Source organism: Acinonyx jubatus, chromosome E2, assembly GCF_027475565.1.
Source record: "Acinonyx jubatus isolate Ajub_Pintada_27869175 chromosome E2, VMU_Ajub_asm_v1.0, whole genome shotgun sequence".
Lineage (NCBI taxonomy): Eukaryota > Metazoa > Chordata > Mammalia > Carnivora > Felidae > Acinonyx > Acinonyx jubatus.
In genome coordinates this window covers 52,628,230-52,655,237 of record NC_069396.1, presented here as the reverse complement: position 1 = coordinate 52,655,237, position 27,008 = coordinate 52,628,230, and the positions used below count along the sequence as shown (strand labels likewise).

The 27,008-nt window shown below is 43.2% G+C and overlaps 1 protein-coding gene, 1 long non-coding RNA gene and 1 pseudogene across 2 annotated transcripts in view; 2 read left to right on the top strand and 1 right to left on the bottom strand.

Moving 5' to 3' along the window:
• Positions 1 to 5,554: 5,554 nt before the first annotated feature.
• Positions 5,555 to 26,145, top strand: LOC106988670 (orphan sodium- and chloride-dependent neurotransmitter transporter NTT5-like; annotated as a pseudogene).
• Positions 17,401 to 26,926, bottom strand: LOC128313310 (uncharacterized). The gene is made up of 3 exons (XR_008293833.1): positions 26,787 to 26,926; positions 25,644 to 25,771; positions 17,401 to 17,661 (listed from the first exon to the last, which is right to left on the bottom strand). It is a non-coding gene; the product is annotated as an uncharacterized LOC128313310 (long non-coding RNA).
• LOC106988669 (orphan sodium- and chloride-dependent neurotransmitter transporter NTT5-like) overlaps positions 26,798 to 27,008 on the top strand; it is a 33,607-nt gene continuing 33,396 nt past the window's right edge. Inside the window, exon 1 of the mRNA XM_027038069.2 lies at positions 26,798 to 26,925. The gene's annotated coding sequence lies outside the window, so the exon portion shown is untranslated. The remainder of the gene's footprint in view (positions 26,926 to 27,008) is intronic.

Here is a 27,008-nt window from a genome sequence, read left to right as displayed (position 1 = left end):
AGCGGCAAGAGACGGACGCGGGGGCCGGTCAGGACGCTCGCGCAGGAAACTGAGTGGGGAAAGCGCCGGAGGGCGCGCGTGGGCGCGCGCGTGCGCAGTGCAGGAGGGCGTGTTAAGCGTTTCGGAGCGGAATCCTCCGGCGGAGGGGGGGGGGGGAGGGGGGCGCATGCGCAGAGGAACAGCGGGAAAGGCACCTGAGGCGGAGCGAGCCATGAGTCGCGAGCTGGCCTGACGAGGCCTGGAGGGGCCCGAGATGTTCGGTAGGCTTCTCGGCAGAGGCGTCTTCACATTCATTTTTTTCCAGACTGAACAGACCGGAGAGCCCGGGGGTCTCCGGGCTGGGGTGAGAGTGACAGCCCCAGGGAGGCCTGAAAACTCAGAGATCCGGGATGTGCGAAGCTGGGCGTCACTCCTGAGGCCCGGGGTCACGGGATTCCCCTGGACGCCCCGGGCTCTGAGGAGCTGAGGGATCAGATAGGCCCGAGGGGTCCCTCCTTTTTTCTCCCCCAGGACCCCGCACACTGTCTTCAGCCCCTTCGCGGTCTGAATCTGACTTGGGGCCCCGTGCTCACGGGACTCGGCCCTGGGTCCCCGCCGTTTGGGGAGACCCAGCGGTTCAAGCGCCCGGACCGCGGAAACCCGGGCCAGTCCCACCGTCCATCGGCCTGTTAGGGACACAACCCCTGCTCCTTGAGGAACCTGCCACCCGCTCCCTCCTTTCCTCTCCTGAGGTTGTAGTTCCAGGAAGGAGGGCCTCCGCGGGGAAGAGGCGTTTCTGGGGGACCCTGAGTGCCCCCCCAGAGGCCATGGGCCTGGAGGAGCGGTTGTCGCGAATGGTGATGTAGGTGGTCACGCGTGGCCCCTCACCCCCAGGGCCGCTCAGCCGGGAGGAGGGGATCTGCCGCGGGGCCAGGGGGCTTCACAGGTGGCGCGGGTGGCCAGCTCTCTCGCCGAAGGGTCAAATTTCCCCATTTGCCAGAAAACTCGTTTTAAGGAAGACCCTTTTGGAATGTGTTTCAGAGAGGTGGCTGTATTTTTCATGAATACAATTTTCCTTTCCTCTCCCCCAGGGGAGCGGAGAGTCCGAATCAATGTCAACAGCATGGGATTACGAGAATCGGAAGTCCTCCTGGTTATTTTGAGGTATGTTACATTTCAGCTGCTGGCGAGATATCTAGTTGTAATGAACATTTGTGCTTTTTTTTTTTTTTTTTTTTTTAAGTGGGCTCCATGCCCAAGGTGGGGCTGGAACTCAGGAGTCTGAGTTTAAGAGTCTCATGCACTACGGACTGAGCTAGACAGCCCCGCCCCCACCCCCTTTTTGGAACATTTGTGCTTTTTTTTTTTTTTTTTAATATTTGTTTCTATTTTTGACAGAGAGAGAGCGCGAGCATGGGAGGGTTCGAAAGAGAGGGAGACAGAATCCAAAGCAGGCTCCAGGCTCTGAGCTGCCCAGCCCAGAGCCGGAAGCAGGGGCTCAAACCCACAAACTCTAAGATCATGACCTGAGTGGAAGTTGGATGCTTAATGGACAGCCACCCAGGTGTCCTGGAATATTTGTGCTTCTTAAGACAGCTGCCACCTTTACCTACATGTCTCCAGCTTCCTCAGCTTGCTTAACTTTTGTACAAATTGAATTAAGATTTCTCTTTCTGTTTACTTCCTACCCGCTAAAAGCATACATGTTCATATCGTTCTGTTTCTTAAAGCCTGTTAAATAAATCACTTTTAGAGGTCTGTTCCCTGCAGATTTTTTCAAACTTTTCCTTCATTTTTAAAGTTTAAAAAAAAATTTACTTAGAGCGCACACACAAACATGGGAGGGGCAGAGGGAGAGGGAGAGAGAATCCCAAGCAGGCTCCGAGTTGTCAGCAGAGCCTGACCTGGGGCTCAGTCTCACCAACCATGAGATGGTGACCTGAGCTGAAATCAAGAGTCCCATGTTTAATCCGCTGAATCACCCAGGCATCCCTTTCCTTCATTTTACTTTGCTTTGCTTTGCCTTTCCTTTCGTTTTCTCCCTTTGCTTCTTTCTTTCTTTCTTTCTTTCTTTCTTTCTTTCTTTCTTTCTTTCTTTCTTTCTTTCTTTCTAAGGAAACCAGTTATTTTATTACCTTTGGCTAATGATTCTAATATTTGGACTCATTTGCATTTGTCATCTGTTGTTTCTGTCCGTTCTCACTAGTAGTGCCTTTTTTCCCTTATGTGCTATGTATGCTTCTTGTTCTTGACAAATTATTTTTTTTTAAGGTTCTATTAAAAAAAATTTTTTTTTCAACGTTTATTTATTTTTTTTTTGGGACAGAGAGAGACAGAGCATGAACGGGGGAGGGGCAGAGAGAGAGGGAGACACAATCGGAAACAGGCTCCAGGTTCTGAGCCATCAGCCCAGAGCCCGACGCGGGGCTCGAACTCACGGACCGCGAGATCGTGAACTGGCTGAAGTCGGACGCCCAACCGACTGCACCACCCAGGCGCCCCTAAGGTTCTATTTTTAAGTAATCTCTACACCCAATGTGTGGCTGGAAGTCACAAACACAAGATCAAGAGTTGCACGCTCTACTGACCGAGCCAGCCAGGCACCCTGACAAATTATTTGTAGGAATAACTTAAGGCCTGAGAATGAAGATGTCTTACTCCAGGGAGGGTTCCGATTTATTCTGCAAAGTACTTAGGGGCACCATTAGTCTTGTACTACTTATACTTAATTTGGGAAGGAGGTTGGTATATTACTGTGGTTTTAACTTGGATTTTTCTGATGACATGATGTTGAACACATTTTTCAGATGTGTATTGGCCATTCATATATCTTTGTTTGTGAAATATTTTTTCAAATCCTTTATCCATTTTTTAATTGAGTTGTATCTATTTTTATTAAGTTGTAGGAGTTCTTTCTATTCCCTAAATACAAGTCCTTTGTCAGATATATATATATGAAGATCATTTTCCCTTAGCCTCTGGCTTGCTTATTAATTTAGAAAATTAATCAAGTCTTTTTTTTTTTTTCAACGTTTATTTATTTTTGGGACAGAGAGAGACAGAGCATGAATGGGGGACGGGCAGAGAGAGAGGGAGATACAGAATCGGAAACAGGCTCCAGGCTCTGAGCCATCAGCTCAGAGCCCGACGCGGGGCTCGAACTCACGGACCGCGAGATCGTGACCTGGCTGAAGCCGGACGCTTAACCGACTGCGCACCCAGGCGCCCCTTAATCAAGTCTTTTGATGAGCAGAAGTTTTTTAATTAAAAAAAATTTTTTTTAATGTTTATTTTTGAAGGAGAGAGGCACAGCAGGGGAGGGGCAGAGAGAGGGAGAGAGGGAGACACAGAATCCGAAGCAGGCTCCAGGCTCTGAGCTGTCAGCACAGAGCTCGATGCAGGGCTTGAACTTACAAACTGTGAGATCATGACCTGAGCTGAAGTCGGACGCCCAACCAACTAAGCTACCCAGGTGCCCCAATGAGTGGAAGTTTTTAATTTGGTGAAGTCTAAATGAATACTTTTTATGATAATTGTATTTTGTGTCCTGTCTATGAAACTTTACCTACTCCTAAGTCATGAACATATTCTATTATATTTTCTTTTAAATATTTATTTATTTTTGAGAGAGAGGGCATGAGTGGGGGAGGTGCAGAGAGAGAGAGGGACAGAGGATCCGAAGCAAGTTCTGCGCTGACATTAGAGAGCCCAATGTGGGGCTTGAATTCGTGAACCGTGAGATCATGATCTGAGTCGAAGTCAGACATTCAACAGACTGAGCCACCCAAGTGCCCCTCTTATATTTTCTTTTGAATGCTTTATAGTTTTAGATTTTACATTTAGGTCTGTGATTTATGTCAAAATAATGTGTGTGTATGGTGCAGAGTAGGGTTTGGGTTTCATTTTTTTTCCCCCATATGGATATCTAGTTATTCTAGAAAGGACTTTTCCCCCTCCAATTGAATGTGTTTGGATTCTCTGTCAAGAAACAAAAGACCAATACATATACTTACGGGTCTGTTTTTGAGTTACATTGTTTGACTTTTGCATGTTAAATCAACCTTGCATTTCTGGAATAAACTCCATGTGATCATCATTTATTATCCTTTTTATATATTGCAGGATTTGCTTTGTAACATTTGTAGAGGATTTTTGCATCTATGTTTATGAAGATACTGGTCTGAAATTGTCTCTTTTACTAATATCTTTTTCAAGTTTTGGTATTTGGGTCATAGACTTATAAAATGGGTTGGGAAGTGTTTCCTCTTCTTTCCTGGAAGTAATTGTGTAAGGTTGGTGTTATTTTTTTCTTTCAATATTTGGTATAATTCACTAATTATTAACTGTTTGGGCCTGGAATTTTCTCTGTGGGAAGGGTTTTGATAAGAAATTCAACTTATTTAATGAAACTGTACAGATTTCCCATTTCATTTGATTGCAGTTTTGTTAAGCTGTATTTTTAAGAAATTTTCTCATTCATCTAAGTTGTTAAGTTTATTGGCATAAGTTTGACATCATATTTTCTTATTCTTTTAATGTCTATAGCATATATAGTGATAACCTCACTATCATTCCTGATATTGGTGATGTGCATGTCTCCTTTTGTCTTAATCTGTCTAGGGGTTTACCAGTGTTGTGATCATTTCAAAGAACCAGCTTTGGCTTCTTTACTTTTTGCTATTATCTGTTTTCTACTTGTATTTATATTTTTCTTTGTTCTTTTTTGGATTTATTTTGTTCTTGTCTTGAAAGCTTTTTGTAAGACATTGATTTGAAACCTTTCTTTCTAATAACAGAATGTAAAGCTATAAAATTCTCTCTAAGCATTGCTATTGCTGCATCCCACAAAATTTGATATTTTGTATTTTTATTATCCTTCAATTTAAAATACTTTATAATTTCTTTGTGACTTATTCTCTGACCTATATATTGCTTAATAATATATTCTTTAATTTCCAAGTATTTGCAGCTTTCTTACACATCTTATTGATTTCAAACTTATTTATGTTGTAGTCAGAGAACAGACCCTATGTGATTTCAATCCTTGTAAATTTATGGGTACTTGTTTTATAGCCCAGCCTATGGCATTGATGAAGTATGTGTGTTCTGTTTTGTTTTGTTTTGTTTTGTTTAAGTGGGTTTTAAACCCAGAGTGGAGCCTAACTTGAGGCTTGAGCTCACAACCTTGAGATCAAGACCTGAGCTGAGATCAAGAGTCTGTTGTTTAATGGACTTAGCCACCCAAGTGCCTATTTGGGGGTTTTATAAATGTCAATTAGGTCAAGGACGCTTGTAGTGTTATTGGATCTTCTATATCTTTACTGATATTTTGGTCTTCTTTTTCCCCATCACTTACTGAGAAAGAGTGTTAACTTCTACCATGATTGTGGAAATCATGTAGCCTTTAGCCTTTGTAAATTTTTGCCTCATGTATTTTGAGATTTGTTATGTTTGCATACATTAGTTGTCTTCATGATGAATTGACATCATTTTTTATCATTAGTAAGTATCCTTCTTTTTTTTTTTAATTTTTTTTAACGTTTTATGTATTTTTGAGACAGAGAGAGACAGAGCATGAACGGGGGAGGGGCAGAGAGAGAGGGAGACACAGAATCAGAAGCAGGCACCAGGCTCCAAACCATCAGCCCAGAGCCCGACGCGGGGCTCGAACCCACGGACCACGAGATCGTGACCTGAGCTGAAGTCGGACGTTTAACTGACTGAGCCACCCAGGCGCCTCAGTAAGTATCCTTCTTTAAATCTGATAATACTCTTTACCTCAAAGCCCATTTTATGTTACATTAATAAGGTCACTACAGCTTTCTTATGCTTCATTTGCAGGATGGGTCTTTTTCTATTAAGGTACTTTCAATCTATCTGTGTTTTTGAACTTAAGTTTCATCTCTTCAGAAGCTTATAATTGGGTCTCTTTTATTCATCCTGACAATCTTTGCCTTTTATTTAGTTATTTTTTAAATTTGTGCCTTTTAATTAGAATGCTTAAACTAAAAACGTTTCCTGTAATTATTGACATGGTTGCATTTTGGTCTCCAATTTTCTGTTTGTTGATTTTTTTTTTTTTTTTTTTTGGATAGCTTGAATCATTTTTAGTATCCATTTTTATTTATTTATTGTCTTAGTAGCTATAACTCTTCACAACATTTATTTAGCAGTTTTTCTAGGGATTATAATTCATACTACTAACTTTTTTTTTAATGTTTGTTTTTATTTTTGAGAGAGAGAGACAGACTTGAACGGGGGAGGGGCAGAGAGAGGGAGACACAGAATCTGAAGCAGGCTCCAGGCTCTTAGCTGTCAGCACAGAGCCGTATGTGGGGCTTGAACTCATGAACCGTGAAATCATGACCTGAGCCGAAGTCGGACACTTAGCGCCCCTAGACTTAACTTTTTATCTCTGTTGTGTTTCCCAATTTTTTTCCTTTTAACTAAAAGTATTGTGCCACAGGCTAGTTTCTCTACCTAATTTTTTCTTCATCTCAGAACACTTGTGGTTCAAATTAATGCTTCCTGCTAATGCTGTGGTGGCACAATTTGTCTCAGGGAGAGACCTATTAACTCATTCACGTTTTCTCTAAAGTGGCTCACACATTGGCTCACAGATTTTTGCACCCTCTGGGATACAGCTTCTGGAAGCTGTTGGTTCATTGGAGCAGAAGGGCTTTGGAGAGGGATTCTGTTTCTCTCCAACAAGCTGCCTGGAAAATTATAACTTATTTCCTAAAACATTAAACGACTTCATCAGGAAGGATCGATGTCAATTAACCCCTTAGTGACTACAGTTTGATCCTGTCTGTTGTGTATGTAGCAGGATTTTCTCCATTGTTTAAAATTTAAGTTTTAGTTAATATACAGTGCGATAGTGATTTCAGAAGTAGAATACAGTGATTCATCACTTACATACAACACCCAGGGCTCATCACAAGTTCCCTCCTTAATACCCATCACCAATGTAGCCTATCTTCTACCTACCTCCCTCTGTCAATCCTCAGTTTGTTCTCTTGTTAAAAGCCCTTGTGGTCTTTTCCCCTCTCTTCTTTCCTCCACCTTCCCTTCCCATATGTTCATCTGTTTTGTTTCTTAAATTCCACATATGAATGAAATCATATGATATTTGTCTTTCTCTGATTGACTTATTTTGTCTAGCATAATTCTTTTCTAGCTCTGTCCACGTCATTGCAAATGGCAAGATTTCATTCTCTTTGATGGCTGAGTAACATTCTATTGTATATATATACCATATTTTTATCTATTAATCAGTCTATGGACATTTGGGCTCTCTCTATAGTTTGGCTATTGTTGATAATGCTGCTTTAAACGTTAGGGTGCATGTACCCCTTCCAATCTGTATTTTTATATCCTTTGGGTAAATACCTAATCGTGCAATTATTGGATCATAGGGTAGTTCTGTTTTTTGAGGAACCTCCATGCTGTTCTTCAGAGTGACTGCACCAGTTTGGATTCCCACCAGCAGTGCAAGAGAGGTCCCCTTTCTCTGCATTCTTGCCAATACCTGGCTTGTGTTGTTAATTTTAGCCATTCTTACAGGTGTGAGGTGGTATATCGTTGTGGCTTTGATTTGTACTTCCCTAATGTTGGGTGATGTTGAGCATCTTTTCATGTGTCTGTTAGCCATCTGGATGTATTCTTTGGAAAAGTGCCTATTCATGTCTTCCTCCCATTTCTTAACTGGGTTGTTTTTTTGGTGTTGAGTTTGATGAGTTCTTAACAGATTTTGGATACTAACCCTTTATCAGGTATGTCATCTACAAATATCTTCTCCCATGGTGTAGGCTGCCGTTTAGTTTTGTTGATTGTTTCCTTTGCTGTGCAGAAACTTTTTGTCTTGAAGTCCCAATAGTTCATGTTTGGTTTTGTTTCCCTTTCTTTTGACAATGTGTCTGGTAAGAAGTGCTCCAGCTGAGTTTTGAAGAGGTTGCTGCCTGTGTTCTCTTCTAGGATTTTTATTTTCTCACATTTAGGTTTTTTATCCGTTTTGAATTTATTTTTGTGTATGGTGTAAGAAAGTGGTCCAGTTTCATTCTTCATGTTACCATCCAGTTTTCCCAGCACCAGTTGTTGAAGAGAGTCTTTTTTCTATTGGGTATTCTTTCCTTCTTTGTCGAAGATGAGTTGACCATATAGTTGTGGGTCCATTTCTGGGTTTTCTGTTCTATTGATCTGTGTGTCTGTTTTTGTGCCAGTACTATCTTGATGACTACGGCTTTGTAATATAGCTTGAAATCCAAAATCATGATGACTCCAGTTTTTTTTTTTTTAATTCAGGATTTCTTTGGCTATTTGGGGTCTTTTGTGGTTCATACACATTTTAGGATTGTTTTAGCCCTGTTATGAATGCTGGTGGTATTTTGATAGGGATTGCATTAAATGTGTAGATTGCTTTGGGTAGTGTAGACATTATAAGAATGTTTGTTCTTCCAGTCCATGAGCATGGAATGCTTTTCCATTTCTTTGTGTCATCTTCAGTTTCTTTCATAAGTCTTCTATAGTTTTCAGGGTATTTTTTTCTTCTTTTTTTAAATTTTAGTTTTTTTGTTATTTTTATTTTTTATTTATTTATCTTAGAGAGAGAGCAAGAGTGTGGGCATGAGCTGGGGAGAGAGGTGGAGGGAGAGAATCTCAAGGAGGCTCCATACTCATCATGGAGCCTGACATGGGTCTTGCTTGATCCCACAACCCTGGGATTGTGACCTAAGCCAAAATCAAGAGTCAGACCCTCAACCTACTGAGCCACCCAGTATGCACTCAGTGCCATAAACTTCCTTCCAAGTACTGCTTTCATTTCATCCCACGAATTTTGGTAAGTTTTGTTTCATTTTCATTTAGTTAAAAATATTTATAAATTTCTCTTGAGAGTTTTTCTTGATCCATGTACTATTAGAAATGATTTGTTTAATCTCCACGTATTTTGGGATTCTCCAGTTATCTTTCCATTAGATTTTTAGTTTAATTCAATTGTGAACTGAGAGAAGACATTGTATGACTTTTTGTTTTTTGAGTTTGTTAAGCTGGTTTATGGCCCAGGATGTGGGCTTGAGAAAAATGTGCATTCTGCTGTTATTGGATGAAGTGGTCAGCAGATGTCAGTTATATCCAGTTGATTGATGGTGTTGTCAGATTTGACATATCCTTACTGATTTTCTGCCTGCTGATGTTCAGTCTTTGTTTTCTTTGCTTTTCAGTTCCGGAGGTTTCTATTGAGAGATCTTCAGGCTCAGTGTTTCTTTCCTCAGCCACATCCAGTCTACTAAAAAGCCCATCAAAGGTATTCTTCATTTTTGTTACAGTTTTGTTTTATTTTTTAATCTGTCAGTTCTTTTTGTTTCCTCCTTAGGATTTCAATCTCTCTGTTTACATTGCCCATCTCGCATGCCGTCTACTTTATCCATTACAGCCTTTAGCAAATTAATCCCGGTTGTTTCAAATTCTCAGTCTGACAATCCGAGCATGCCTTCCATGTGTGGTTCTGATGCTCACTCTGTCTCTTCAAATTATGTATTTTTTTTCCTTTTGGTATGCCTTGTAAATTTTTGTTGTTGTTGTTAGCTGCAAATGACGTACTGGGTAAAGGAACTGCTGTAAAGTAGGCCTGTAAGTAATGTGGTGATAAGGTGTGGGGAAGGGCAAGTATTCTGTGCTGGGTCTCAGTCTTTTAGTGAGCCTTTGGCCCTAGACTGAATTTCACAAGTGTTTCTTGGGGCTTTTTTCCTCCTCTCTTAGGTGGGACAGGATGGCTGGAGTGGGCTGGAGTTGGTATTTTCTTTCCCCTAGCTCAGACTGACTTTGATATTACCCCACAGATTAGGCTGTGGTTAACTAGTTTCTCCTGAGGGCAGGCCTTGTTAAGAATAGAGTGCCCTGGAGTATTTCAGTATGGCTCCTTTTTCCTTCCCCTTCTGGAAGCCTGAGGGGATTTTCAGCCTATATTCCATGAGAACTTGATCAGGCTCCCGGAGGTCAAACTCACCAAAATGTGCCTCACCCCAGTGACTGGGTCCTCCTGGAGTTTTAAACTCTCGGATTGTGCACACTGAGCCTCCAGCAATTTGTCAATTACGATTGAGTTTTTCCCTCTCTGGCACTGGTTCCTGTTATGCCCAGAATTCATGATCCCCAAAGACCACCAGGGAGCCAAGTCCGATGCAAAAGCAGAGCCTTTATTCGAGCTAGCTCAAGCTCAATCCCCTACCTGCACCAACACAGCGGTGAGATGCCGGGGAGAGAGAGCAAGTTTCAAAAGCACAAAGATTTCATAGGGGTCTAGGGGTAGTTGGTGAGGTAATGGCAGTGGCCTCAGCCGATTGGCTGGGGAAGGGTCGGAGTCCTGTTACGCAGGTTGCCAGTCGTGTTTTGATCGGGAAGTTTGAACGGGTGAGCGGGAGGTTACTCAAGGGGAGGAGGCGTGGTCTGAGGTTTCTGCGATTTTCCCGGAAAGGGGGCATGTCGGGGACTTAGTCACTCAAGGTGGAGGGCACAGAACAAGATGGAGTTGGCCAGCGTAGGTCCGCTCTTTCAGTTCCTTGGCAGTTTCTCCTCCTAAATTTCTGCTCCAGTAATCAAGTAATCTTTGTATTTGACTATCTGTCAGTCTTGGGGGCAGTGGTTTACTCTGTGCCCCTACCTCCCTTAGGGATCCAGTTATTGATTTGCAGTCTGTTCAGCTTTTTACTTGTTAGGATGGAGTGGTGACTTCCAAGTTCCTAACATGTGAACTGGAAACTGGAAGTCCAACCCAGCTGCTTTTCGAGTTCTGGTATTAACCTTTAAAAAAAATTTTTTTTAAATATTTCGTTATCTTTGAGAGACAGAGAGAGACAGAGCATGAGCAGAACAGAGAGAGAGGGAGACACAGATTCCGAAGCAGGCTGCAGGCTCTGAGTTGTCAGCACAGAGCCCGACGTGAGATCATGACCTGAGCCAAAGTCAGACGCTTAACCAACTGAGCCACCCAGGCACCCCCAGTATTAACTTCTTATTTTCACATAACTTCAGACTTACAATTGTAGTTTCAATCTTGCAATTCTTTCATCTTTCCTTATCTTCATGACTTTGATCAATTTTTAATGAAAATAATCCAGTTCTTTTATAGAATGTTCCTCAATTTGTGTTGTCTAATGTTTCCTCATGATTGGATTCTGGTTGTACATTTTTGGCAGGAATAGCACTGAAATGATGTTGTGTTCTTTTCAGTGCATCATATCAGGAGACAGATGATATCAGTTGGCTTTCATTACTTGGTTCAGGTGGTGTCTAACACTATAAAGGTACTATTTTTCTGTTTTTTGTTTTTGTTTTTTGGAGGAGATATGTTAATACTGGGCAATTATTTGTCCCCACCAAACTTTCTTGTGTTAGTAACCATTGATGATTCTTGCTTGAATTAGTTATAAATTTCAATGGTTTCCAAATGATGACTTTCTAATTCCATCATTCCTTATACTTTTATTAGTTTTCATTTTGCTGTAAGGAGAAATTTTCCTTTTGCTCATTTATATCGTTATGGATTCATGGATTCTTACTTTATTCTATGGGTTCTCATCTGTTACTATTATTTATTTTGATGCTTTAGTTGCCCCATACATGGGTGAAAGAACTCCTTCAATCTGACTTCTGTGTCCAGTATCATCTTTTTATTTTTAAGTTTATTTATTTTTGAGAAAGAGAGCACGCAAACGAGGGGGGGGGGGCAGAGAGAGAGATGGAGACATAGAATCTGAAGCAGGCTCCAGGCTCTGAGCTCAGATCCTGACACAGGGCTTGACCCCACGAATGGTGAGATCATCACCTGAGCTGAAGTCAGCCGCTTAACCAACTGAGCCACCCAGGCACCCCTCATCTTTTTATTTTTAATTTTTACATGTCAAGACATACTTTTCTCGATTATTGAAGCAATACTTTTTTTAGACATTTTAATAAAATAAAATCAGAGAGAAAGATATAAAAATATCTTATTGTCTTCTACACATTGGTGTATTTTCTTTCAGCCTTTGCTTTCATTGCGCTTTTAAAGGTAGTAGAGATAGAACTATAGACACAGATTTGCGTCTCAGTTTTGGTTTTTAACCTGTCATTGAATTATAAGCATTTCCTGACCTAGTAAGAACTCTTTCCAAACAGTATGTCTCACAACTGATTATTCTTGTGACCCAGATGCGCTAGTGCTGCCCTGAGACCTACCTGTTGCCTCTGCTTTTGGATGGCATGCTCCTTCCCCTTCTGAAAGAAAAATCCAGTTCCCTCTCTCTTCCCCTCCCTTTTTTCCTTTTATTTTTCAGCAACACTCCTTGCCCATTCTCTTGTAGAGCATTTGAGGAGTCAGCGACAGGTCAGAGTGGCAGAAGTGCAGAGAGGAGAGTGTCCCCAGATGTGAGGTAGAGCACTGTCCTCTTGCTGGGGAAAGAGCAGTCAGTGGGGAGTTGCGGGGGGCGGAGATAGACAAAAACGAGATGAACAATCAATAGCTAATCGCATCAGGAGGTGAAAAATGCTATGAAGAAAAATAAAAGGGGGTAGGATGGAGAGAGTAGTGGGGATGGGTAGCTGCTATTTTAAATAGGTGGATAGGGAAGACCTCTCTGGTGAGGTGATATTTGAGCAGAGACCTGAGTGTTCTACAGATGAGAAAGCCCAGAGAGTTAAAGGAACCTTCCTAAGGTTATAAGCAAGATGTATTAAATTCATTTCTTTATTTTTTCAGTTTTTCAATTTATGTAATCTCTACACCCAGCATGGGGCTTGAACTTGTAACCCTGAGATCAAGAGTCACACGCTCTTCTGACTGAGCCAGCCAGGCACCCTGAAGTTTGTTTCATTGATTCAAAAACCCACTATAAATGGTACTTCTCTCCATAGGGAGTATACCTCAATGTTTTTAGAAGCCCTTTGAGTGCGATTCCCAACTGTTAGCTTGGCTATCTCTACCCTTCTCCCTTGTACTGAAATATTTCTAAGAGGTAAAACTTATATAGAGATTTTTATATGTTTTGACTCTCAAATCTAAATGTAGGTTTTGGTGTCCTTAAGGTCTGTTCAGGAAGGTGAACACCCCATTGAAAAAGCTGGAGCTGCTCCAGGGAGTCTGCCTAGAATGAAGATAGAGGCCCAGGATTCCACATCTTTACTGGCAAAAGCCATCTCTACTGAGACAGAACTTTCTGAGAGTGCCCAAGAAAGACAATCTTGAAGATAAGGGCATGGCTCCCTGGCCTGCGATGGTCCGGCTTTCAGAGTCCCAGGCTTTGGAGGCCCAGGTGGCAAAGGCTTAGGCCTGGGAGATGCAGGCTTGTGAGGCCAAGTACAGAGCTAGCCAGTCCAGGCACATCTCTGCATTGGAAGTGGCAGCTACCGGGGCACCTGGGTGGCTCAGTCGGTTGAGCGTCTGACTTCGGTTCAGGTCAAGATCTTGCAGTTCATGAGTTCAAGCCCTGCGTCAGGCTCTGTGCTGACAGCTCAGAGCCTGGAGCCTGCTTCGGATTCTTTGTCTCTCTCTCTCTACCCCTTCCCCCCTCATGCTCTGTCTCTCTCTCTGTCTCTCAAAGATGAATAAACGTACAAAAAAAAAAAAAAAAAAAAAAAGAGTGGCAGCTACCCTGACCCAGAAACCCTTATGTGGGAAGGGGCAGGTTGCAGAGAAGGAAAAGAGAGAGGCCTTTTTTAACCGTCCATGCTGGTCCAATAAGGTTGAGTACATCCTGACTCAGGTAGGCTACTCCATGAAGATGAGTGATCTCTGGCATGTTTTCTTCCTGTGATCTCACAATGGAGGTTGTAAGTTTGGGGACCAGGAATCATGGATCCACAAGAGGCTTCAAACTCCAGGGTTTCTGAGATCTGTAGAGGCTGGAAATGTGGTACTCTGAGCAGGATAGGAGTCAGGTGCCTGAACACTTAGGATCATAAGAGGGTAGGGGTGCAGGGTATCAGAATATAAGGATGGTGGTCCAGGGTGGGGGTGGAAACTAGGCATCTGGGTCTTACAGAAACTAGGGGTGAAGGGGTACCTGGGACTATGAGGGATGTGGAAACAGTTGAGCCCTGATGCCTGTGGCCCTGAGGGAGGTCACGGGGCGGGGGAATGTGTTTTCCCGGACCCCCAAAGAAGTTTAGGCACTGAAAAGCCAGGTGGTTCTCAGAGCCCTCCTGACTCCCTTGCACAGGCAGTTTTCTCATCTTCTGTATCCACGTGCTGTTCTTGATCGGGGTTCCTCTTATTCCTGGAGATGGCAGCCGGTCAGAGAATGCGTCAGGGCAGCATTGGTGTATGGAAGGTCATCAGCCCCTGGATTGGTGGTGTGGGGTATACCAGCTTCATGGTGAGGAGTCCTGGGCTGCCCCGGCCTGCCCTTTACACCCCACTCGCACCCTGACCCTTGTCCTGGGATGGGTCCCATGACTTCACTTCCACAGGTCAAGTCTCTTCATTTCCCAGTCCTCTCTCTCTAATCCCCTCTTTTTTCCTGTTCTCATTCTTCCTCCCCAGCCACCTCCCTTGTGGCCCTCAGGTGTGCTTCATCACCAGCTTATACTTGAATGTGGTCAATGCCTGGATCCTGTCCTACTTGGCCCAGTCCTTCCAGTTTCCAGGTCCATGGGAGAACTTCCCTTATTGATGAACTCCAGTGAATTTGGTGAGGAAGAAGTGAGAGAGGAGGAGATGGGGAAAACAGCTGGAAGGGAATTTGGAAGAGGAGAAAGGAGTGAGGAGGGATAAAGAAGAGGAAAATCTTAGAAAGAAGAAGAAATGGGAGGGAGAAAGAGATGGAGGAAGTGGGAGAAAGGCTAAAGAAAAGGGAGGGATCACCCTATCTAGCAGGCATGTCCAAAGACAGGTCCCCCCAGATCCTGAAGGACAACACCTTCCATGTACTTCTGGTACCTGCTGACCTTGAAGGCCTCAGACAGAATTGAGGATGGTGGGTCACCAGTCTTCAGTCTGAAATTGTTCTTATTGGTGTCCTGGTATCTTGTTAGCGCTTTCATTATTAATGGGCTCAAGTTCTCTGGAAACATAAGCCACCATTGGTGTTCTCGGATGCCTTAGACCTCATCTAATATTGTTATCACTGATCTCCTAATGTCTTGCTCCTTCTGGCCTTTTGCTCCCACCAGCCCTTGACCCTTGCTGAAAACTGTCTCCTCCTCACTTCTGACTCAGAACTTTTGATCCCTGTTGATTGTTGGTTGACCCCTCACTGGTACATGCTTGCTGATATGTCCCATTCTCAATTCAGGTAATGTATGTCTTGGTACCAGTCTCTTATTGCATCGTCCTCAGTTTCCTCATCTGTGTCTACTGCTCTGAGGGGCAGTGTTTGGCCTTCAGTATTTGATGCTTTCCGAGGTAAAGTACATCTTCCTCACTCTGCTACCGGGCCTTGGCAGACTCCTATTGTCTATTTTTAGGGCATGCTTTCCCCCTTATTACCCCGTGTCCTTCCCCCCATACTTGCTAAGGTTCTCCTCTCCTTCTTTGACATTTCACCTTGTACTTGTCTTCCCCCTTTTAGATATCAACTATGTACAACATGGATGTATGGCATGAAGTAGGGAACCGGGTCTTGTTTGCCTTGTGTCTAGGCTTTGGCCTTGTCTCCTTATCCTCGCACATGTACCCATCCAGCAACTGTCTCATTGATGCCTTCGTCGTGACTCTGGTCAACCTGCTCAGCATGCTGCTGGTCACATCTTTTTACTTCTGTGTCCTGGGCTTTTGGGCCACAGTCATCACGTACCGCTGCAGTGAGAAGTAAGGCCAGCCCCTTAGTTGAGGGTGCCAGCGCCAGGGAACTACAAAACCTAAAGACCCTGACTTTCAACGTGCTACAGAGACTCCTGTCCACAGCTGGCAACATCAGGTGCACTTGCAAGTCTCTACTGTCCCGTGGAGCAAAACACAGAGACAGTAGAATCTCTGTCATATAATATTTTGCCCAGAGCCTCTTTCTGGCCCTAGAAATCTTCAAACTCAGAGATTGGCAGCCATCCACTTCAGAGTACCACCACAGAGATAGGCTAAAAGTGGCAAACATTCAAGATTACTCTGGTCTCAGATACCATCTAAGAGCACACCTATATGGAGAACTTTCCACTTGCTGAATGTTTTCACTTTTAACTTTCAACTCCTAAGTTTAGGGATTTCTGTCAATCTGTCGCACTTAAACCCCAAAAGGACTCTCAGAACGAGATTTTTTATTGTCTGCTCACCCCTTGTTTTTCATTCTTTAAGCATTAGTTTCAAAAACACTCATCAGACATTTAGAAAGAACTCTTTGTGTACCACAGAGATGTGGACAGGTGAATCAGACCACAGTTCTTGCTTTCACTGAGTTTTCAGTTTTCGGAGGGAGGAGGTGGGGGAATTGCATAATCAGACAGTCACAGACTCATGATAACTAATAACAGGGGTGATGGGGAGTATAGAAGACAGAGCCTTTAATTCTGACTGGGCTAGTCAGAGAAGGACTCCTAGAGGAGGCAAACCTAAGCTGAATTTGTCCCTATCCTAATCCATTTAAATAAGCACTCTTTTCTTCTAGAATTAACCCAGGAATATTCATGTGCTTATGTGCAAGAGTCCTCTGGGGTGTATACTTAGGAATGGAATTGCTGGGTAGGGTGCCCACACCTTTAGTCTTACTGTGTGTTGTCTCATTACCAAAATGGCTTATGATGTGTGAGAATTCTGCATATCCCACTTTCTGCACGTTTGATTACACTTGGTCACACTTTAAAATTTTTGCCAGTCTGGTGGGAGTGTAATGGTATTTTTTAATGTTTAAAAAACATTTTATTATGAGGTATTACCTACATATAGAAACACACATAAAACAACATATGCAGAATAAATAACTATAAAATAAACAGCACCCATGTTAACAACTAGAATGACCCATAGAAGATCTCTGTGTATCTCTAATTATAAACTCTTTCCTCACACCCACTGTCCTGGCTTTTATGGTAATTAGTTCTTTGTTTTTTTTTATATTTTATTATCTACGTATGCATATCTAAGTACAATATAGTTTAACGTGTCCATTTATATAGTTTAATTTGTTCACTTACATATACATTCCCTTTGTATTCTTTTGTGTTTTACTTCTTTCATTTCAATGTGTGTTCATAAGATTCATCCATATAATCTGTGCTTTTAATGCTGTATAATGTTCCAGTATGTGAACATTCCACAATTTATTTATCCATTATACTATTGACCATTTAGAGTCTTTCCAGTTTTGGGCTATTAAAACAATGCTGTTCTAAACATTCTTACACGTGTTCCTGATGTACTACACATGTGCTTACGTGTGTAGGGTATATATCTATGAGTGAGATTGTTGATGCCGCGTTCTATGTTACCGTGTGACAAATCACTCCGAAAGTAAATGGCTGAAACCAAGAATGATTTATTTTTTCTTAAGATTCTATGGGTTGGCTGGCAAGTTCTTCTATTGGGCTTGCATGGGTTAACTCGCATGTCTGCATTCAGCTAGGCCCAGCTGGGACTGCACCGCTTTGCTGTGTGCGGTGTTGACAGGGCTCACTTGAGCGCTCTGGTCAGCTGGTGGGTCCGCAAGGCCTGCTGTTTCCGGGAGGCCTCTCTGTGTGGCTAGCTTGGGCTTCCTCATACGACAGCTCACAGAGAACCTAGGTGGAATCAGCAAAGTGTCTTGAAGCCTAAGCATGGGAATACTCTCATTGTCATTGCTGCTACATTTCTTTAGTCAAAGGAAGTCACAAAGCCACCCCAGATTTGAGGGGTGGAGAAACAGACTTTACCTCTTGATGGGAGGAACTGCAAAATACTGTGGTCATGTTTCTACCCCACGTATAGCTTCAGTGGATAATGCCAGGTTACCTTCCACAGTATTTAGGATTGTAATGGTCTTTCCTTCCACAGTATTATTAGGATTGTAATGGTCTTTCTATCTCTTGTTGCTGGTCTCACTGTCATACAGACACACACACACACACACACACACACACACACACACACACACACTTGCTTAATCTCCATGCTAGAATGCACAGCAAATAGTTACAGAATTGCTAGCTCATTCCATTGCGGAAACAAACATACTAATCCCAGAGTTCAGTATTTGTTGACAACTTTTTGTCTTTATCCTGAATTTTATAGTTAAAATGCTGTGTTCAAAATTACTTGGGTAAGGGGCGCCTGGGTGGCTCAGTCGGTTGAGCGGCCAACTTCAGCTCAGGTCATGATCTCGCGGTCCATGAGTTCAAGCCCCACGTTGGGCTCTGTGCTGACAGCTCAGAGCCTGGAGCCTGTTTCAGATTCTGTGTCTCCCTCTCTCTCTGACCCTCCCCCGTTCATGCTCTGTCTCTCTCTGTCTCAAAAATAAATAAACGTTAAAAAAAATTTTTTTTAAAAATTACTTGGGTTAGTTCTTTTTCCTTCATTCAGTATGATTGTCACTTACTTGAAATACAGTTATGTTCATTTGTTTCTGTTTATATGGAATTTTAATGTCCCTCAAACTTTTATTTTAATGTGAAACATTAATATGGTTTCAAAAGAGAAAATTATACAAAGGGACACTCAGAAATTTCACCAGCACTTCAACCCATTTCTCATCCATCCCTTATAGGTAAACCGATCTCATTATGTTTTTATTTATCCTTCCTGTGTGTGTTTGTAAAAACAAAGAGAAAGATGTATATATTTTTATTTACCCTTCTTTTTATTTAAAAGGAAATTGTTTGGGGCGCCTGGGTGGCTTGGTTGGTTAAGCGTCCGACTTGGGCTCAGGTCATGATCTCACGGTCCGTGAGTTCGAGCCCTTCGTCGGGCTTTGTGCTGACAGCTCAGAGCCTGGAGCCTGTTTCAGATTCTGTGTCTCCCTCTCTCTGCCCCTCCCCCGTTCATGCTCTGTCTCTCTCTGTCTCAAAAATAAATAAACGTTAAAAAAATTTTTTTTAAAGGAAATTGTTTTAAATGTTTATTCTTGAGGGAGAGAGAGAGAGAGAGAGAACGAATGGGGGGGGCAGAGAGAGAGGGAGACACAGATTCGAAAGCAGGCTCCAGTCTCCGAGCTGTCGGCACAGAGCCTGATGCAGGACTCGAACTCACAACTGCAAGATCATGACCTGAGCCAAAGTCGGATGCTTAACCGACTGAGCCACCCAGGCCCCCCTTTTTACCCTTCTTTCTTATGCAGAAGTTAGTTTTTATCCTTTTTTCATTTAACACTATATCCTGGGAATCACTTTTCCATGTTAATTTTTTTCTTAGATGATCTAAGGCCTGGTGGTAGTGCCTGCCGTCCTGTAGATCAGTGGCTCCTCTATTCTTTAGAGTTCTCTTCACTCCTTAGTATGTAAGGCCTTGTTACAGTCAATAACTGGACACCATAAAAAGTCAAACCATTTTCTCTTTGAAAGATACCCGTGAAGATAATGAAAATGCATGTCCCAGTATTGGAGAAATTTATATGTTCTATACATTTATATTCAGAATATGTAAAGAACTCCTAAAACACACTAAGAGGACAACCCAACAAAAGTGTGCACTTAACTTTCTACAGTCTGTTTAGAATTAATACTTCAGGGGCATCTGGGGGGCTCAGTCAGTTAAGCATCTGACTTCAACTCAGGTCATGATCTCACAGTTTGTGAGTTTGAGCCCCACACTGGGCTCTGCCACTGGCAGTGCGGATCCTGCTTGGGATTCTCTCTCCCTCTCTCTTTGCCCCTCTCCTACTCACACATTCACTCTCTCTCTCAAAATAAATGAATAAACTTAAAAAAAATGTACTGTTTGCTGTTGGGCTCCATTTCTGATGAGGAATTTGTAGTCTTTGAGATTGCTGTTGCTGAATATGTAGTGTATCATTTTTCTCTGCCTCTTTCAAGATTTTTTAATGTTTAGTTTTCAGTTTGATTTAAAAAATTTTTTTAATGTTTATTTTTGAGAGAGAGAGAGAGAGAGAGTGAGCTGGGGAGGGACAGAGAGAGAGGGAGACACAGCATCCGAAGCAGGCTCCAGGGTCCGAGCTGTCAGCACAAAGCTCGACGTGGGGCTCGAACCCGTGAACTGTGAGATCATGACCTGAGCTGAAATCAAGAGTCAGACACTTCACTGACTTGAGCCACCCTGTGCTCCAACAAGTGCCCTCCTTAATACCTATCACCCATCTAGCCCATCTGATAAAGAGTTAGTATCCAAAATCTATAAAGAACTTATCAAACTCAACACCCAAAAAACAAACAACCTAGTTAAATGGGCAGAAGACATGAATAGACACTTTTCCAAAGAAGACATCCAGATGGCTAACAGACACATGAAAAGATGCTCTTTTTCCTTTGAAATACTTCCAAGCTTGTCTTTTATTATTTAAGCACAGCAAATATAATCTTCAACAATTCTAATATTTGGAAGTAACTTTAGGTCAATTTTTACTATGTTGTTTCTGATGGTTATTGCTCATGGTGTCTTCTTTTTGTGTACTTAATTGTCTCTTTGTCCTATTTATTTGACCATTATTTGTAGGAATTCTTAAGGCCTAGGATGAAAGTATATTCCTATAAATAGGACTTTTGTTTCTACCTGATGCATAGGGACATTAGAAAGAGACTACTTGAAACTCAGTTCTTGGCTTGAGTTCTTGAGACAACCAGGATCAAATATTTGGGCTGCACATCCAACCTAGGATTGACTTGGTTATGACATGTAAGGAACTTTATTTTTAAAAAAATTTTAATGTTTATTTATTTTTGAGATAGAATGAATGAGCTGGAGAGAATCTTCACAGACTCTGAAGCAGGCTCCAGGCTCCGAGATGTCAGCACAGAGCCCGACACAGGGGCTTGAACTCACAGACTATGAGATCATGACCTGAGCCAAAGTGGGATGCTTACATGACTGAGTCACCCCGGCGCCCCCCAGAGTTTTATTTATTTTTTTATTTTTTATTTTTCGGAGTTTTATTTTTTAATGTTTATTTATTTTGAGAGAGAGAGAGAGAGAAAGTAAGTGATTAGGGGAGGGGCAGAGAGAGAGGGAGAGAGAGAAAATCCCAAGCAGTCTCCATGCTGTCAGTGCAGAGGCTAACATGGGGCTCGAACCCATGAACTGTGAGACCATGACCTGAGCCAAAATCAAGAGTCGAGTGCTCAACCGACTGAGCCACTTAGGCACCCCATGTCAGCAACTTTAAAACATTTCCCTTTGTTCTGATCATTTCTGAAGCAGCCTTCTTTGGCATTCCCTGTCTTGTGGAAGGGTTGAGTGCAAGCTTCTGGTTCATTTTTATACTGAAGGTGTAGTAGCCCTTTGAATTGCGAGATTAGGGGAAGACCTTCTGGTCTGATTCTTACTTTGTGCAGGCTCTGGTGCTTTATATCTGACCCTCATTCTCCTTTTATTTCTTAAAAGTCATAAAATTGGAAACTAGGGGTACAGTGCTGTATTTGGCTTTTACCTTTGGGAACAAGTTGCTTTGGAAGTCCCCTTTCCCCACTGTTTTTGTGTGCACTTCAATTTTTGTATAATAATTTCTCATTTTATCAATATTTTAATTAAGAAGATTAAAAATATTTTTCAGACTTTTAACTTATTTACAGTGAGAAGGTTGATCCAAATATTTAGCTTGCCTATTACCAGAAGGACATACAGTATTTTGTTTTCTAAAATGTGATCAAACTATACTTAGTTCCCTGCACCTTGCATTTTGCTCTTAGCAGTAAGTTGTGTCAAGCCTTCTACTGCAGTTCGTGTAGAGCAATGAATTGGATTTTTAACGATCTGTAGGAATTGGTCAAGTGAAGAATGGTAGTGGGGTGAGGGTGGTCTTGGGCATGAAAGAGCATGGCCAGCCCTGAAATTGTAAGTAGTTAAGCGTGATTAGAGCATAAAATGTTCAGAGGATCATGGGAGGAAGATAAGGTAAATAGGTCAACAGGATTCAGATGAAAAAGTCCAAGCAGTTTCTCTCACTAGCTCACCTCCAGGGCAGCATTATGTACATGGTAATCTAAGTAAATGGTGCTTCCTGACATTCGGTAATGCAAAGCCTAGAAGATTGCCTTTTACCCACTAGTTAAGAAGAGAGCAAGGGGAAGAGGTAGGTGGTGAATAAGACACCTGTCACTGCAGCAGATATCCCAGAGTTCCTGTGAAGATAATGCAAAACACTCCTCCTGGGCTTCCCCCATGGTCATAAGTTCTCCAGGCTCACATAAATTCATGATCCTGGAGGTGAGTACCTTCTAGGTTTCGCCTCAGGCTCTACCGTGCCTGGATCAATAATGCTAGGTTAGTGGTGCCCTTCCTTATCTAGAAGATAAGGGAAAAGGAGGTGATCTCCTGAGGGGCCAAATGGTCCTGTGTGATTCAGCGCCTTACCCCCAGGAATGCTGAAATGCTTGAGAAGCTGATAACCGTAGGGAAATTCCCTCTTGAGGCCCAGCCCCCTTCCAATCGGGTTGATAGCCCTACTCTACCTTGACTCCTGGCTGGACAGCCTCCTCCAGCACATCAAGAGCATTGTCCTCAGCCACTTGAGTGACTGCAACTTAGAGAAGCAGTTTTTGAAGGTCAGTAAAAGTAGGTGAGCAGGGCGTGGAGTTACTCAAAGCCTTTTGTGAAACAGAAATTTCAGCTTTTGCTAGCACCAGAAAAACATCCCAGAAGCACCAGGATAACCTGCAGCCCAGATGATGCAGAGAACTAGAACTTGCAGAATGCCCTCCACAGGTAATGCCAGGTAGACTGGTTTTCCATGTCAGAGGGTCAGCTTGGAGATCTGATTTTCTCAGCGACCCACAGCTTTTAGGGAGTTTTCCAGGGAAGGTAGATAGTATCCTTGTCTGTATTTTTTTGTTAAGTCCAAGGACACTTTAACTCCTACCCTCTCTCCCCTCAACAGGTTAAGGAGGGCCCAAGCCTTGCATTCATGGCCTTCGTTGAAACCATGTCATTCATTCCTGGGTCTGTCTGCTGGTCTATCCTCTTCCTGTTTTTGCTGACATTGGGGCTGAGCACCATGGTAGGGATCATGCAGGGCATCCTAACCCCACTCCAGGACACCTTTTCTTCTTTCAGGAAATACACAAAACAGCCTACCGGTACTCTGACCAATGCCCTACTCCTACCAATGGCCCTGATTTATCTGAGACTCTTACCCAGCTCAGGTCTATAACCTATGCTTAGCCCTTGTCACCCAACTAGACTTCTGATCTTGATCCCATCCAGTGTTCCCTCCAGTGGTTGTCTTTGGGCTCATGTTCCTGTGTGGCTTCTTCTTCACTCGACCTTCAGGCATCTACTTCATCAGCCTGCTGAATGAATAGTGAACAGTCCTCCCCATCATCATCATCATCATCATTTTTTTTTTAATTTTTTTTTTCAACGTTTATTTATTTTTGGGACAGAGAGACAGAGCATGAACGGGGGAGGGGCAGAGAGAGAGGGAGACACAGAATCGGAAACAGGCTCCAGGCTCTGAGCCATCAGCCCAGAGCCTGACGCGGGGCTCGAACTCACGCACCGCGAGATCGTGACCTGGCTGAAGTCGGACGCTTAACCGACTGCGCCACCCAGGCGCCCCCATCATCATCATATTTGAAAACATGGCTGTGGGCTGGGCCTGTGGGGCCAGGAGGTGATAGCTTGGGTCTATAGGGAAGGTTGACCCCTTTCTGGTTGCTTCTGTTGTCACCCAGCTAGAGTGATGCAGGGACTCTTAACCTCAGGGCCTTCGGAGGAACATGTTTATTCATTCATTTAACATATTTCTTGAGTGCTTAATATGTGCCAAGCACTGTTTTAATCACCAAGGTTATTGAATAAAACAAGCATCCCTGTCCTCAAGGAATTTATATTCTAGTGCTGGTGATAGGCAGTAACCAGATGAACGAATAAAAATCAGGGGCGCCTGGGTGGCACAGTCGGTTAAGCGTCCGACTTCAGCCAGGTCACGATCTCGCGGTCCGGGAGTTCGAGCTCCGCGTCGGGCTCTGGGCTGATGGCTCAGAGCCTGGAGCCTGTTTCCGATTCTGTGTCTCCCTCTCTCTCTGCCCCTCCCCCGTTCATGCTCTGTCTCTCTCTGTCCCAAAAATAAATAAACGTTGAAAAAAAAATTTTTTTTTAAACGTCAGGTGGTGACAATTGACAGGAGAAAATCAAAAGGTAAAGTAAAATGATCAAGAATGGGAGTATGTGTGGGTGCTAATTTAGGTTGGATTGCAGGGAAGGCCTCTCTGATAAGGTGACATTTGAGCAGACTCCTGAAGGAAGTGAAGGAAGGAGCCATGATTTTGAGGAAGTGTTCCAAGTAGAGGAAACACTGAGTACCAAGGCAAGAGGAAGCATCATGCCTGGAATTTTTGAGGAGCAAGGAGATCGGAGAGGTTGGAGTAGAATGTTCCAGAGAGATAACAGGAGATCAAGGAAGACCTTCTAAGCTATAGCAGTACTTAGTTTTTTTTCTGCAGCACGAGAGGAGGCATTGGAAGGTTTTGAGCAGGGGAGTGACATCGTCAATTTAAAAAAATACCTATGACTGCTGTGTGGAGAATAGACTATGAGGAGTCAGGAGTGAAGCAAGGAGAACAGTTGGGTGCTATTGCAATATTCCAAAGAAAAGACAAAGAGAAGGGCCTTCGTGGCCAAAAGACCCCACTTGGATATTTATTGCAATTGAGAACATGCAATAAAGGAGTTGGATACATGGGCTTGAAGAAACTAAGAAAAGTTCCCCCCGAGGGTCAAGTGTTGCTGCCTTTTCCAGTCTGAGCTGGTTAGTATGGATACCCAGCATGTAGAAGAGTCCCTCACACATCATAAACATTTTCATATTCATGGAATGAATGAAAGGGACTTGGCCTTTATCCCAAGGGCATTAGGTACCCATGAACAATTTTGAGCAGTAGAGAAATGTTTGAAAATTTTTCTTGGGTCGCGATGCAAGACTGACTAGGGAGAAGATAAGAGAGGATGAGTCTTGAGCTGAGGCAGAGTTTGGGAGATGAAGTAGAATATTTGAAAGATGCTAAGGTTGGGCTGCCCTCCACCCCCAAGGCTGGGTGAGGCCTGACTAGGCCTCCCACAGTCTTGTGGCCCTTCCTCCCAGGTTCCTTGAAGACTTGGCGATCATGTGGGGACCCCTCATCTCTCCCATCCATTGGCTGTGGTGCTTTCCCTGTCCCGTTGTGCTGCTAGCCCTGTTTGTGATTACTCTGACTCATCTGTCTCTGAAGACTATCACCTATGTGGCCTGGGACTCAGTGTGAGCTTCTTTCCCTAGACACTAGACCTTGCTAGAGAGTGGGGGCCAGATCTTTCAATCCACTCATGGCCTAAAGATGCTATCGTCTCATTCTCTGACTCCCTGAAGACTCATTGGTCATCTGCCCTGGTTCCTATCCCACCCTTCCCTTCTACAGTCCTCACTTTTCTGGGAACTTTGATGTTCTGAACCCCTTTCCCATCTTTCCACAGTCAAAAGAGGTGCTTCACCAATACCCATCATTGGGGCTTCTTGCAACGATTGCCCTTTTTCTCACTGTCATCCTCCCCATCCACACATATTTTGCATACTGCCTCACCCACAGGATTCCCTTCAATCCCACAAGCCAGGGTAAGCCTATGGTATCTTCCAAATCCTTACCCTTCATCCAGCCAATGCCCGTTAAAGAGGTCCAAAAGTAGGAAATCCTGCGAGGTGATAATCAAGTTGCTGATCAACCTGTTGTATGATTGCCTAACTTCATTCATTTGACTTGACATCACACATTCCTGGAAATAGCATAAGAGGCAGCTCATACCAACTTGCAACTGTTGATGTCCCCAGACACAGAATTGCTATTATTCCCAAAAGTAGAGGCATAATTTGGTGGACACATGGGGCCTGACTTTGCATCCCCCTCTCAGACCCCATCCTTCCTGGTTACCACTGTCACTGTGTTTTCCCCATCCCCTTCCTCAGTATATACACACGCCCATGATATTCACTATTTGTCATGTCTACCAAATCTGCTTCTTGACTGATCTGTCCAGCTCCTGGAAGGAAACTGGAGGAGTAATGTTGTTGGTCAATAAATCAGTCCACCAGGACTAAGTCCTGGGTGTCAGCGATTTTTTTTTTTCTATAAATGTCTTTTTCCCAAAAGTCTTCCATTCTTTTGAGAGCCAAATGTCCAGCCTAGAGTTCCTGCCCTATCCTTGTCATGGCAAATTCAGATCTAGATTACTAGACTTGCTTTGTCTAGGGATTGGCCTTTAGCCAAGGGAAACGTGGGAAATGGGGTTTCAGCTAAGATGGAAAGGATATTAATCACTTGCCAATGGGACATGGTAATCATATATGAGTCTAAAAATTTTATTTTTATTTTTTTAAGTTTATTATTTTGAGAGAGAGAGACAGAGTGGGGGAGGGACAGAGAGACAGAGGGATAGAGAAGATCTCAAGCACTCTCTGCACTGTCAGCACAGAGCCTGATGCAGGACTTGAACTCATGAGCTACCTGATCATGACCTGAGCGGAAACCAAGAGCTGGACACTTAACCGACTGAGCCACCCGTGCACCCCTAAAAATTATTTTTAAAAAGAGACTCCAAGACTGTGAATCAACACAAGTGGTTTAGGGAACTACCTATTGCTGAGCCCACTAGGGCCCCATATCTGCGTGGTAGGAGACCTGGCAGGTTTTACTACAGGGCTAAGTCAAATGAATTTGCCTAGTGGGTGATGACGAGTGGGTCTCTCAGAACTTCCGGAGGGGTGAGTCCACAACTGAGCTGACGTACTTACCAAAAGGAGATAGGGGTCAGTCAGCGACTGGGATTGGGAGCTGTGGGTAGAGGTGGTTGGGATTCCCGAAGATCCAGGGAATGGGTTTCCCTTAAGTACTCAGAGATCTCAGTATTTCGGATTGCTCAGCTACCACAGGGTAGTTGCCTCTACCTAACTTTCCGTGATTAAGGAAGAAAAAGCAGACATCCCAACCATTGGCGGGTGGGACTCGAGGGGTGG